Source organism: Lemur catta, chromosome 8 (assembly GCF_020740605.2).
Source record: "Lemur catta isolate mLemCat1 chromosome 8, mLemCat1.pri, whole genome shotgun sequence".
NCBI lineage: Eukaryota > Metazoa > Chordata > Mammalia > Primates > Lemuridae > Lemur > Lemur catta.
In genome coordinates this window covers 7,193,062-7,207,107 of record NC_059135.1, presented here as the reverse complement: position 1 = coordinate 7,207,107, position 14,046 = coordinate 7,193,062, and the positions used below count along the sequence as shown (strand labels likewise).

Here is a 14,046-nt window from a genome sequence, read left to right as displayed (position 1 = left end):
CGGGGTTATGAATCTTCAGGGAAAACTCCTGTGCCCCCAGCCTGGAAGTCAAAACAGAGACATTTGTTGATTTTTTTTCCCCTTCACCAGCAGGTGTATTTTTTTCTAGCCTATCTTTTCACTGAGATTGTTACCCTTCAAGGCTCACTGCCACCTTTCTACATTTCATGTGGTCAAGGCCTTATCTCAGGTCCCCGGCAGCTTTAAGCCACAAGCCTCTTGACACACCAGAAAGTGCTCCCAGGGCCTCTGTAGCCTCAGCTTCTGCTTTTTCTTCTGGTTTCTTGCTCCCATTTGATATTTTTAGCTCCTAGGGATTTTCTTTTCCTTCTTGAGAGCTCAACTGTGCATTTTAAAAGAAGTTGGTAGTCCTTTGTTCAGCAGTTATAGTAATTTGGTATGAGAAGGTTTTTCAGAATATTGACTTTACTATGTTAGTAGAAACAGAAGTTTCTAACACACCATTTCCCAACCATTCTATAAATTGCAGATTGATGGGTTTCAGGAGAGACTCACTTCTGGTTCCTTTGGAATTGGTCACCTGGGATAGAAGTTGCTTGCTCTCTCTGAGGAGGGGCTGTTGATATGACACGTATCCTTAACAGGAAGGAGCACGGGCATCTTTAGTACTGCTTTCACATCTGCCAAGGAAGTGGAGAGGTTCAAGGAGGGAGGGAATGTTCAACTGTGTTAAGTGCTATAGCAAGGTCAAGTAAGATCAAGACTGAAAACTGACAGTGAGATTTCACAATTGGGAAGCGTTTGCCAGAGCAGTCTCTATGGATTTGGGAGGATGGTCCTTAGTCCAGGCAATTCCCATTTTTCTCAGGAAGAATGACTTGTTGTTTATCAGTATGTGGTTGTTTATTTTATCTTTTCTTATTTTAATACTCTCTAGATTCCAACCTTGCCTTAGATTAGTTCTGTCATAGAAACTGGATTTAGCCATAGAGTGTGGAACCTATCCAGTGCATACCTCTCCTTAAAGCTTTTATTTATATCTCAAGTGAGGTCATCAGAAGGCAGAACTGGAGAGGTAAGAACAGAGCTGAGGTGTTAAAGTAAGAGAAAGAAGGTATGAGGTATTGGCAGTTTTAACATGACGCTTATGCTCTGTGGAGTTTCTAAAAACTATTATGAAAAATTTCACAAGTAGAGAGAATAATGTGGCTCCCATTTATCTATTACCTAGATTTTATAATTTTTACACCTTTGCCTTATTCATTTTTTTAATTTATCTTTCCTGAAATATTAAAGAAATCCCTGACATTTGTGTACATGTACATATTTCACTATGCAGTATGAACATTTTCACACATAGTCACAATGTTGTTCCCACACCTAATACAAAATTGATTATTCCTTATTATAATCTATTATACATAGAGTATTGAGGCTTTTTGTTGTTGCTGTTCTTTGAACATACTGTAATTGTTCCTCTTTGTTGTCTTTACACTTGTCATGCCCTCTGCCTGGAAGACTCTGCTCTGAGAATGTCACGTGGGGGCCTTAGCTCCAGTCTTGTTTCCTCAATAGAAGCTTTTCTAAATCGCTGAAACTAAAGTAGTATCCTCTTTTCCCATCCCATTGGTCACTGTCTCATCACTTTGTTTCATTGTCTGTGTACTTGTTTATTATCTGCCTCCTCCCCAAAGATTGTAAGTGCCACGAGAGTAGGGACCTTGTCGGCTATGTTTATTGCTCTATGCCCTGGGCCTGAAGAGGACCTAGCCTATAGTAATGAAGCAGATGTTTAGAAATGAGTCAGCTATTAGGGAGATTAATAATAAAAAGATTCCAAAATTTGCTTAATATTTTATAACCATTGTATCTCTTCCTACAACTGATTTCTATTCCAGAGTTTTTTTCTCAGGAGCTTTAACCAACAGCTGTGTTTGCAAAAAGTGCTGGGCCGTTGTCCCTTTTAGGACATTTAATCTTTTAAATCCTCAAAATATTTTATAAAATAGAAGTGAGTAAAGTCACTTCTGACCTGTTAAGAGGCAGTGTTTTTACTGACATAACTCTCATTTGAGATCACTTTATTTGAGCTTGCAGATAATAAATCTGTTTTGGCTTATATGAAACAGGATGGAATGATCTCGTAGCCCACATATCCTTTAATTGATTATTTGAACTTCTCTTATTTAGTGCATCATTTCTATTCCATGTTAAGGGATGTGTTAAAATTGTTGTATTATCAGTTGTTGGGAATATTCTTTAGCATGAGAAAAAATGTAATTCAATAAAACATATATGATTCTATTATATAATTAAAAACTTAGATTCTTTTAAAAAATGTATAATTTCAGACCTACAGAAAAGATGTAAGAATGGTACAAAGAATTACTGTGTACTCTTCACCAGATTCCAGTGTTAACATTTTACCACATTTGCTTTAATATCCTTCACCACTTGCCCTCTCTTTTTTTTGAGCTGTTTAAGAGTAAGTTGCAGACACTCAAAGCCATCCACTTTTATAACCATTGTACAATTATCAAAATCAGGGAATTAACATTGATACACTATTAACTAATCTATGGATCTTTTTCAGATTTCCCAATCATGTCCTTTGTATGAAAAGAAAATCCTGGATCACAAGTTACAGAGTTGTCACGGGTCTTTAGTCTCCTTTAATCTGGAACAGTTTTTCTTTTCATGATTTTTTTTTTTTTCTTTGAGACAGGGTCTTGCTCTGTTGCTCAGGCTGGAGTGCAGTGGCATGATCATAGCTCACTGCAGCCACGAACTCCTGGACTCAAGTAATCCTCCTGCCTTAGCCTCCTGAGTAGCTGGGACTACAGGTACATACCACTATGTACAGCTAATTTTTCTTATATTTTGTAGAGATGGGGTCTCGCTCTTGCTCAGGCTGGTCTCGAACTTGTGGCCTCAAGCAGTCCTGCCTTGGGCTCCCAAAGTGCTGGGACTATAGGTGTGAACCACCACACATGTCTGATTTTAACATTTTTGAAGATTACGGGCCTGTTATGCAACACAGGCAGTTTTGTAGCAAGACCCTCAATTAGGGTTTAACTGATTATCTTAGTCCATTTTCTGTTGCTATAACAGAATACCACAGACTGGGTAATTTATAAAGAAATTTATTTCTTATAGTTCTGGAGGCTGGCAAGTCCAATATCAAGGTGCCAACATCTGGTGAGAGCCTTCTTGCTGCATTATTCCGTGGTGTAAGAGTAAGAGAGCAAGAGAGAGCAAAAACAGAGAGGGCCAAATTCGCTTTTTGTCAGTAACCCACTCTTGTGAAAACAGCATTAATTCATCCGTGAGGGCAGTCCCTCATGGCCAGATCACTTTGTAATGTAAAGTACCTCTTAATACTATCAATGGCAATTACATTTCAACATGAATTTTGGAGGGGACATTCAAAGTATAGCACTGATATTTTAGAAGTGTCACATTTTACTTAGTGCATCATATCAGGAGTCATATGATGTTGACAGTGTAAACATTACAGGTGTTTACACTGATCACTTAGTTAAGGTGGGTCTGCCAGATTTCTCCACTGTCAAATATGATTTTCCTCTCTGTGTTTACTAAATATCTTTGAGGATACTTTGAGACTATTTAATATTCTGATACTTCTCAAACTTTTGTCCATTAATTTTAGCATCCATTGATGAATATGAATTAATTAGCATGGTGATGATTGCCAATGGTAATTTTCTAATTCCATTGTTTTTTGTACATTTATTAGTTAGGATTTTGCTGTAAGCTAGAGCTTCCTTCTTATTTATTAATTTTTTGTCTTTTTATCAGTATAAACTCATGGATTTTTAATTTATTTACTGGGTTATGTTATTAAAAATTTTTTGATACTTAAATTGTCACATATTTGGCCAATAGGAGCCTTTTCAGCTGGCTCCTGTGACCTTTTGACATGTCCTCATCACTTTTGAGTATTTTCTTACTTTCTGGAACAACAAGATATTCTAGGCCAGAGCTTGGCAAACGTTTTCTCTAAGTGGCCAGATAGTAAATAGTTTCGGCTTTGCAGACCGTACAGTCTCTGTTGCAGTTACTTAAATCTGCTCCTGTGGCACGAAAACAGCCATAGACAGGTTGTAAACTAATGAGCGTGGCTTTGTTCTAGTAAAAGTTTATTTACAAAAACAGGTGGCTGACTAGATTTGGCATGTGGGCCATAGTTTGCCAACCTCTCTCCTAGGCTCATATTTGTACTTTCTCACCTCAGTCTCAGAAATGGTCATTTTTCTAACGAGCTCTGGTTCCTTTTAGTGGTGAATGGTATTTAGGAACTGAGATCTAGGCACTAGATATGCTCATTGCTACTGGGATGTCATTGATTCTAGGCCTTTTCAGCAGACAAAGCTAGGGAATGTAAGAACATATATATACACATTTGTATACGTTTGTGTCTACAGACACATCTATATTTCTTTATAGATCTCTCCATATTATAAACCATTGAGTTACACTATCTCCAATTCCATTTTAATTCTAGCCTTTCCACTTTTCTATGTTTGTGATTTTATCCAACATTGACAAACCTGGCTCCCATTACCCACAAGTGTTTACATATTTGTTCAACCCTAGAATGTATACAAAGTAGTTTTAGAGTTGCTGACTCATACTGCTGTGAAAAGCAAACCTACTAACAAGAGTTTAATCTTTACATTTCTTTTTTGTCTTTAGCCTTAGGGTTTGGTTAAATACTGTGCTCAAAAGTTACTTGGGTTACTTACTCCTCCTTCCCCTGCTGCCCTTTAGTATGTTGTGATTTATTTATTTATTTTTAATTGACAAGTACAGATTTTATATATTTATGGAATACAATGTGATGTTTTGATATATGCATACATTGCAGAATGACTAAGTCAAGCTAGTTAACATATCCATCACCTCACATGCTTATTTTTTTTGTGGTGAGAACATTAAAATATACTCTCTTAACAATTTTCAAGTACAATTGTTCCTTTGGTATCCATGGGGGATTGGTTCCAGGACCCCCATGGGTACTAAAATCCAAGGATGCTCAATACCCTCCTATAAAATGGTGAAATATTTGCATATAACCTATGCAATCCTCCTATGTACTTTAAATCATCTCTAAATTACTTATAATACCTAATACAATCTAAATGGCTAAGTAAATAGTTGTTATACTGTGTTTTTTAGGAAATAATGAGAAACAAAGCCTGTCCATATTTAGTACAGATGCAATCATCCATTTTTTTTTTAAATATTTTTGAACCACGGTTGAATCTATGGCTATGGAACCCATGAATATAAGGGTTGACTATAATTGTAATTTCTAATACCAAGGAATGTATATTCTTAGCTATTTCAAAAAGAAAAAGGTGTATTTATATTTGAACAAAGAAACCATATAATGAGAACATGTACAATAGATCTCTTAAACTTATTTCTCCTGTCTAACTGAAATTTTGTGTCGTTGGCAGACATCTCCCTGCCATCCCCAACCCCAGCCTCTGGTAACCACCATTTCACTCTCTATTCCTATGAGTTCATCTTTTTTACACGCCACATATAAGTGAGATCATGTGGTAGTTATCTTTCTGTGCCTAGCTCATTTTACTTAGCATAATGTCCTCCAGGTTCATCAGTGTTGTTGCGAATGACAGGATTTCCTTTTTTTTCCTCTTAACTCATGGTATTCCATGGTGTATATATATCACATTTTTTTATTCATTCATCCTTGATGGACACTTAGGTTGATTCCATATCTTGGCTGTTGTGAATAATGCTGCAGTGAACATGGATGTGCAAATGTCTCTTCAGTATACTGACTTCATTTCCTTTGAATACGTGCCCAGAAATGGTGCTGGATCATAGGGTAATTCTATTATTTTCAGTTTTTTGAGAAACCTCCATACTGTTTTTCATAATGGCTATACTAATTTATGTTTCCATCAACAGTGTACAAAAGTTCCTTTTCTCCACATTCTCGCCAACACTTGTTACCTTTTGTCTTTCTGGTAGTAGCCATTCTAACAGGTGTGAGGTAATATCTCACTGTGGTTTTAATTTGCATTTCCCTAATTATTAGTGATGTTAAGTATTTTTTCATGTACTTATTGGCCATTTGTATGTCTTCTTTTGAGACATATTTAATCAGGTTCTTTGCCCATTTTATAATCGAGCTATTTGTTTTATTACTATTGAGTTGTTTGAGTTCCTTGTATATTTGGGTATTATTAATAACTAATTATTAGATGTATGGTTTGCAAATATGTTAATATTTTCCCATGCCGTAGGTTGTCTCTTCATTCTATCGATTGTTTCTTTTGCTGTGCAGAATCTTAGTTTGATGTAATTCCATTTGTCTTTTTTTTTTTTTTGCTTTTGTTATCTGTGCTATTGAGTTCATGTAAAAAAAAAAAAATCTTTGCCTAGATCAGTGTCATGGAGATTTACCCCTGTGTTTTCTTCTAGTAGTTTTACTAGAAGTGTCAGGTCTTACATTTAAATCTTTAATCCACTTTGAATTGTTTATATATTGTGTGAGATGAAAGTCTAATTTAGTTCTTCTGCATGTAGAATTCTAGTTCTCCTAGCAGCATTTATTGAAGAGACTATCCTTTCCCATTTGTGTGTTCTTGGCATCTTTGTTGAAGATCAGTTGATTGTAAATGTGTGTATTTATTTTTGGGCTCTCTATTCTTTTGGTCTATATGTCTATATGTCTGTTTTTATGCCAGTACTGTGCTGTTTTGATTACCATAGGTAGCTACATTGTGATGACTCTGGCTTCATTCTTTTTGCACAAGATTGTTTGGCTATTCAGAGTCTTTTGTGGTTCCATATGAATTTTAGGATTCTAAAAATTTTTATGAAAAATGTCATTGGAATTTTGATAGAGATTGCATTGAATCTGTAGATTGCTTTAGGTAGTAAGGACACTGTCACTATTTTAAGGCTCCTATTTGTGAACATGGGCATCATCTTCAATTTCTTTCATCAATGTTTGTTGTGTTTTTTATTTTAAATATAGTCAAGATCATTGCATTTTAGGACATTTCTTCCTTTCTTGTTTATATTATGTTGCTTTTTTTGAGATGAGAAACATGAATGTGGTTCCAAAAGTCAGAAAATACAAAAAGGCATATACAGTGAAGTATTACTCCACATCCATTTATTTTACCCATTTTTTCACCTGCCTTCCTTTTATGGTTCTCACCTACCCCCTATAGGTAACCAATCTCATTAGTTTCTAATTTACTGTGTTGCATGTCTCTTTGCACAAATGTGACTGTGTGTGTGTGTGTGTGTGTAATTTTTATTTTTTCTTCTTTATTACATAAAAGGAAGCATACTGTAGGTACTCTATCTTGTAATTAATTCGCAAATTCAGGCGTTGATCAAAGTAAAACACTTCTGTGTGGTGAAATGAGTGGCCTCAACTGAATCAAGTTACTGAAGTGGGGAGAGTAGGAACTTCATCAGGATATATATATGATCAAGTTAAGCCAAGAATAGGAAGCAAGCCAGGCTCACCCAGGCATTCTACCTTGGATTAAAAAGACGATAAATACTTTGGTAGCAGGGATGTTGGTGGTGATAATTTCTCTCTTGACACTGCTGTAATGAAGACTTCTGTCCTCTAATCTAGAGGTTGCCCTTTATGCCTGTTGCACATAATTGCCATACTGGGGTGTTTTTCTCTGTTACTTTGGAAAACTCCTTTGGACTTCTTTTGTACTGAGTGTCCACCTCATTGTATCCTGTTAGTTTACTCTATCATCTTGGTGCAATACATCCTTCATTGGTAGCTTTTAAGAAAAAACACATGAAATTTTGTTAGGCCTGCACTTCTGAAAATGTCTTTATTCTACCCTCATAATTGATTGTTAGGTTGACTGCATATAGAATTCCAGGTTAGAATAATTTTCCTTAATTTTTTTTACTACTTTATTGATGTGTAACTTACATATTATAAATATTTCCAATGCTTAACATTCATTGCTGGAGATCCAATTTTTGCTTCAATAATCATTTCCCTTTAGCCTTAAGGGTTCTGTTTGGTGTTTCTTTTAGTACAGTTCTGCTGGTGATTGATTTTCTCTTTTATGTGAAAAATTTATTTATTTTGCCCTCATTCCTGAAGGATATTTTTGCTGGATATAGAATTCAAGGCTGACAGTTTTTTTTTTTTCCACAGCCCTTTAAAGATACTGTTTCATTGACTTTTTGCGGCCATGAAAGAAAATGAGAAGTGATAAGTCTGCCACTGTTCAAAATGTTTTTCTCCTGTATATACTATGTCATTTTCCTTTGACTGCTTTGGATTTTTCTATGTATCTTTGGTTTTCAACAGTTTATGATGAGTATATATATAGTTTTCTTTGAATTTTTCTTTGGGGTTCACTGAGATTCTTGAATCTATATATTTATGTTTCACTAAACATGGGATGTTTTCAGTCAAAATTTCTTCAATGTTTTTGGATCTCTTCTCTCCTTATCTTCTGGGACTTCAATTACTTTTATGTTTGACTTTTTGATATTGTCCTATAAGTCCATAATGCCCTGTTCATCTTTTTGTTCAATCTTCTTTCTGTTTTTCAGATTGCGTAATTTCTATTGATAAAGTTTAAGCTCACTGATTGTTTATTCTTTTACCTCCATTTTTCTATTAAGCTCATCTAATGAATTTTTCATTTCAGATACTTACTAGTTTTTAAATTGTTGTTTTAAAGTAAATTTTTATTTCTCTGTAGAGATTTCCAGTCTTTTCAGTCATTTTGAGTGTCTTTTCCTTTGCCTCAGTGAGCATAGATATAGCTGATCTAAAGTCCGCTAATAATTCTAACATCTGAGTCATTTTGAGGTTGAGATGTGTTAGTTTTTTTTTCTCTTTTGAATAGGTTGCATTTTCTGGGTTCTTTGTGTGTTAATAATGATGGATTGTGTTGTGAATGTTATTTTTATTATTTTGTATGGACTTTGAATTCTGTTAAATTCCTCTGAAGAATCTTGATTTTTTTTTTTTATTTCACTGGCAATTATCAATAGCTTCAGACCCTATTAGGTTCAGACTGTAAGTCTCGTGTTCTATAGGAGATTGTTCTAATCTCAGTTCAAATTTTTAAGCCTTTGTGATGCTGCATTCAGTCTGTCCTACATATCTGTGCAGATAAGGGGTCAGCCTGAGACTTGTACAGTATTCATAAGAATTAGGGTATTTCCTTCTTCAGCTCTCGTCCTCTTCTAGATTACCACTGGCGGCCGTCTGTGATGGTCCAGGCTCTTTCTTTTTCTTATAGCCAGGCAGCCTGTGACATTTATGTTGAAATTTTAGCTCTCTATACTGCACCACCCTTGTGATGTTGAGCTGTGATTAAAGGTAAAGTTTCTATTTCTACCCCCATCAAAAAAAAAAACAAAACATGAAAACACATGAAACTCACCCCAGTATCAGCTGCTTTTCCAGATGTCTACTCCTCCCAACAATTTGCCTCCACTTGTTTACTCTTCAGAATCTACAGGTAGTTGTTTTTGATGTTTATTCCAGAGTTTATAGTTGTTAACCCAATTTGTTTTTAAGTCACTTTTCAGGCTTTGATGCCAATCATGGGCTTTCCTAACTTACTGTTTTTATCAGGAATTCACCTGATATGATATTAAAAAAACCTTTTAGTAACAGATGAGACTGGAAAGGTAGGTTAGATCACAGAGTTACAACGAGGAACCCTGAAGAGTTTTAAAAAGGCACTTCATAAAGTATCTTCTGTGTTGTGGGTGAAACATGGATTGAAAGAAAGAGATTAGTGGTTGGGAGACTTGCCAAACAACAATTGTCATCTTTATGGTACATACACTGTTGTAACAACCTGAATTCAGACAGTACTAATTAATTTGGAAGGCAAGGAATTTCTTTAGGACACATTTTGAAGGTAGAATAGACAGAATTTGGTAATAGGGTATTAATGGAGAAAAATAGATTAGATGACTACTGTCTAGGGATGATAATGATGTCATTAATCTGGATTTAATATGCAGGTGGAAAATTTAGTTTGAGGAGAATAATAAGTTGAATTAGAAACATGTTGTGTTCGAAGTGCTTGCCAGTATTACTCAGCAGGATGTTGGAAAGTTAAAGAAGAGCTTCGGAGGGCAGGGCTGGAGATGTAGATTTAAAACCCTTTAGAAGAGAAGTAAGATGAGGCTTAAGAAAGGCTTAAGAATAGAATCTTATAAATGGTAGAAACTTAAGAAGTAAATGAAAGAAGAGGAGTTAGCAAGGAAATCTGAGAATTGCAGAGAGAGAGAGAGAGAAGAACCAGGAGACTGTGGTGCATTGGAGGTCAAGGGTGAAGAGTTTGTAGTCCAAAGGGCAGGTCAATGGCATCCTGCACAAAAATCAAACAAACTGAGAGTATGCCATTATTTAAGTAATGTAGATTTTCCTTTCTAGGAATACTGACAGCGTTGCAAAAGTAATATTCCAAAAAAAAAAAAAAAATGAAAGAGTATGTAATGGGGGAAATAGAGCTTGTGAGTCTAGACCACATTTTTAAACTTTGGCAGGGATGGGAATGAGAGAAATGGAAGAGTAGCTGGTACCTTGAAGTGGGCAGAAGGGGAGCAGGGCCAGGCCCTTGGTTGCATGGTAGCAGTTGGGAATGCACCGATGGAGAGAATAATGGGTTGGGAAAGTTCTAGAGTAGGTAAAAATAGGATGAAGAACACACATGGAGGAGGTTAGGATGTAAATATGTAGGGACATTTTTTTCCCTCTGAAACAGGAAGGAGATGGAAGTTAGGTGCAGGTATGGAGAAGTTTTATAAGGAGAAAAGAGTGAGTCCATATAGAAGAGAGTTGGGAATTTAAGGCATTCACTAGGAGTGAGAGAGTTAAGAGCGAGGTTGGCATTTCCACTCAGTTACAGCATAGAAAATAGTGGAAACCAATATTCCTTCAGACAACAGCTAGAAACACCAACCAAACACAGCTCTCTCCTTCAAAAAATCTGCTTGAAGGTATTTGAGAGATAATAAGAGTGTGAATATCTAGGAGAGAATAAAAGTTTAGGAAGAGAAGGCTAGTATTTGGGACTGTTTTTCTCCAGTAGATATTTGCTGATTTTTGGAGGGATCAGCTGAAAAACTGAGCAGTGCATTTGATAGTCCTTTAGGGCTAGAGAGATAGGGATTGGAATTCAGGCCCTGGTAATGTAGGGTATATGTGGTCTTGGTGAATCACTCTTATTTGGGATTGGTACCCTTAAGGGTCACAACCTAGAAATAGGGGTGAATTGGATGTAGATAGGCCCTCACAGTGACTGTAGCTCCACTTTAAATACTTACTTTTAAACCCTGAAAAGAGACTGAGTAATTTATTATCTTTGCCTCAGGTGCTTGGCAGAGAAAATGTAAATCCTATTAGGAGGATGATAAAATTATTCTAGACCTCAAATTGTTACTACAAAAATTTTGCAAATATAATGTCTAGCTCATAATAAAAAAAAAATCTGGCACAGCATGATCAAATAGCATGAACAAAATCAAGTAGAAGCAACAGAGGATAGTGCTAAACCCATAAGGCTTCTGATACTGTAGTTTTCAGTAGCAGACTTAAATATAGTTTTTACACTTACCTTTTGAGATAAAAGTCAAGATTCAACATTTTCAGCAGAGAACTAGAAACTTAAGAATGAAATGAAAATTCTAGACTTGGAAACATAATAATTGGAATTAGGAACTTAATGGATGGGTTTAACAGAAGATTAGATAGAGCTGAAGGGAGAATTAGTGAAGTGGAAAAATTCAGAGAAAAAAGGAGGGAAATAGTGAAGAGATTGAGGGAGTCATTGAGGAGATCAAAAGTGTGTAACTTGAATCCCAGACAAAGGGTTGAGACAGAGTGGGCAGAAATGATATTTAAAAGAGAATGGCTGAAAACTTTCCAAACTGATGAAAGTTATTAAACAACAGATTCAAGAAGTCCGACTAACAGCAGGATAAAAAGAATATAACAACATATTCTTTTTTTTGGTATAATGTAGTAAATCTGCAGAAAACGAAAGACAGAAAAATTTCAAAAGCTGCTAGGGTTGAGGAGAGGGGAGAGGGAACAGCATACTTTCAAAGAATCAACATTTAGACTAATTACTGACTTCTCAATGAAACAGTGGAGGCCACAATACAATGGAATGATATCTTCAAAGTACTGAGAGAAAATAACTCACAGTCTAGAATTCTAAATCCTGCCTGAATAGAGATGAGATAAAAATGTTTCATATTTGACAGTTTTTCAGTTGTACTAGCCACTCTTTAATATTGTTCAAAAGACGTGGCTAGTGGCTGCCATATTGGACAACACAGATATAGAAAATTTCCATAATGCAAAAAGGATAGCACTGTTACAGGTATTAAGAAAACCTAAGAGGATATTTTGAACAACATTCTGCCCCTACCAGAAAACTTTAGATGAAATCGACAAATTTCTATAGAAATACAAATTAATAAAACTGATTCAAGAAGAAATTTAAAAAGTTTGAGTTATCTTACATGTTAAAAAAGTGTTTTTTTTCCTTGTGATTCCTTTCTCTGGCTTTGGTATCAGGGAAATACTTTCCTTGCAGATTGAGTTTCCCCTGTTTTCTGGAAGAGTTTTAAGGGATTGGCATTATTTTTTCTTTCAATGGTTGGTAGAATTCACCAGTTAAGCCATTTTGACCTGAGCTTTTCTTTATTGGAAGATTTTAGATTAGTAAATTCAATTTCTGTACTTGTTATGTGTCTATTCAAACTCTCCATTTCTTCTTGAATCAGTTTTAATAATTTGTGTCTTTCTAGGAATTTGTCCATTTCATCTAAGTTGTTGAATTGGCATAAAGTTGTTCATTGTATTTCCTTATAATCCTTTTAATTTCTGTATGGTTTGTAAAGATGTCCCATCTTTCATTTCTGTTCTGTGGTTACCCTATGGAGGTAGAATGGACCCCCTCCCAGTTAACAGGTAGGGTGTCTATGCTGAAAGCACTCCACATGCCAGGAGAGAAAATGTATTACTCAAGAGATTTCTGGGGATGGTAGGGTCAGAACAAGTAGGTCTGGCCTGGCTTGAGTGAAACAGAGGAAGTGGGTATGGGCTATGCCTTTGTAATGGCTAGGGCACTAGGGAGAAGTTCCCATGTGCAGGCTGGGGATTTGCAAAATTTGAATTTCCTGCTGGAGCCAAGGTGGGGGCACATGTAGACTTCTTATCAGCCTGTCTAGACGTGGGTTCAAAGGGGAAAGGCTTGAAATAAGTCAACAGTCAAACATAAAAATATTAAAAAATGGAGTGATACTCTTTATTACAATTCCTGATGTTGGAATTAAAAGAAAATTTCTTCATCTTTCTTTTTTTTTAGATTGGATAATATTAATTGATGTATCTTCAAGTGTATTGATTATTTCTTCTGCTAGATCAATTTTGCTGTTGAGCTTCTCTATTGAATTTTTTATTTCAGTTATTGTATCTTTCAACTTCGAATTTCCATTTGGGTTTTTTTTTTTAATTTCTTTCTATTGATATTCTATATTTGATGAGCCATTGTCATTATACTTTATTTTAAAAATGATTTCTTATAGTTCGCTGAACATATTTGTAATAGCTACTTTGAAGTCTTTGTCAGCTGAGTTCAAAATCTAGGCTCCCCCAGAGAGAGTTTTTATTGAATTCCCCCATGTATGGGTCATACTTTTCTGTTTCTTTGTAATTTTCTGTTTCTTATGAAAACTGGACATTTTTGATAATATAGTCTGTATTCTGATTCCCTTCTCTCCAGGGTTGGAGGTAGTTGCTCTTTTCGTTAGTGACTTGGCTGGACTAATTAATTCCATGGAGTTGGTTCCTCCTGCAGTGTGTGGCTACTGATGTCTCTCTTCATTCTTCCTTTCTTATATTTATTTTTCAGTCTGTAATTGCCCCTGGACTGGCATATCTTAGTGATCAGCCTATGATTGGTCAGAGGTTGTGTTTAAATTCCTTGAAATAGGCTGGGTGCGGTGGCTCACGCTTGTAATCCTAGCACTTGGGAGGCCGAGGCGGGTGGA

General features: G+C 35.8%; 1 protein-coding gene across 5 annotated transcripts in view; it reads left to right on the top strand.

The window, feature by feature from the left end:
- Window positions 1–14,046, top strand: part of DIS3L2 (DIS3 like 3'-5' exoribonuclease 2) — a 307,510-nt gene that overhangs the window by 15,013 nt on the left and 278,451 nt on the right. The window contains exon 1 of one of the 5 annotated variants that reach the window (XM_045559641.1): window positions 2,767–2,804. The exons of the other annotated variants lie outside the window; for them this stretch is intronic. The gene's annotated coding sequence lies outside the window, so the exon portion shown is untranslated. Of the gene's footprint in view, window positions 1–2,766; window positions 2,805–14,046 lie in introns of those variants that run through there. 5 annotated transcript variants of the gene reach the window in all.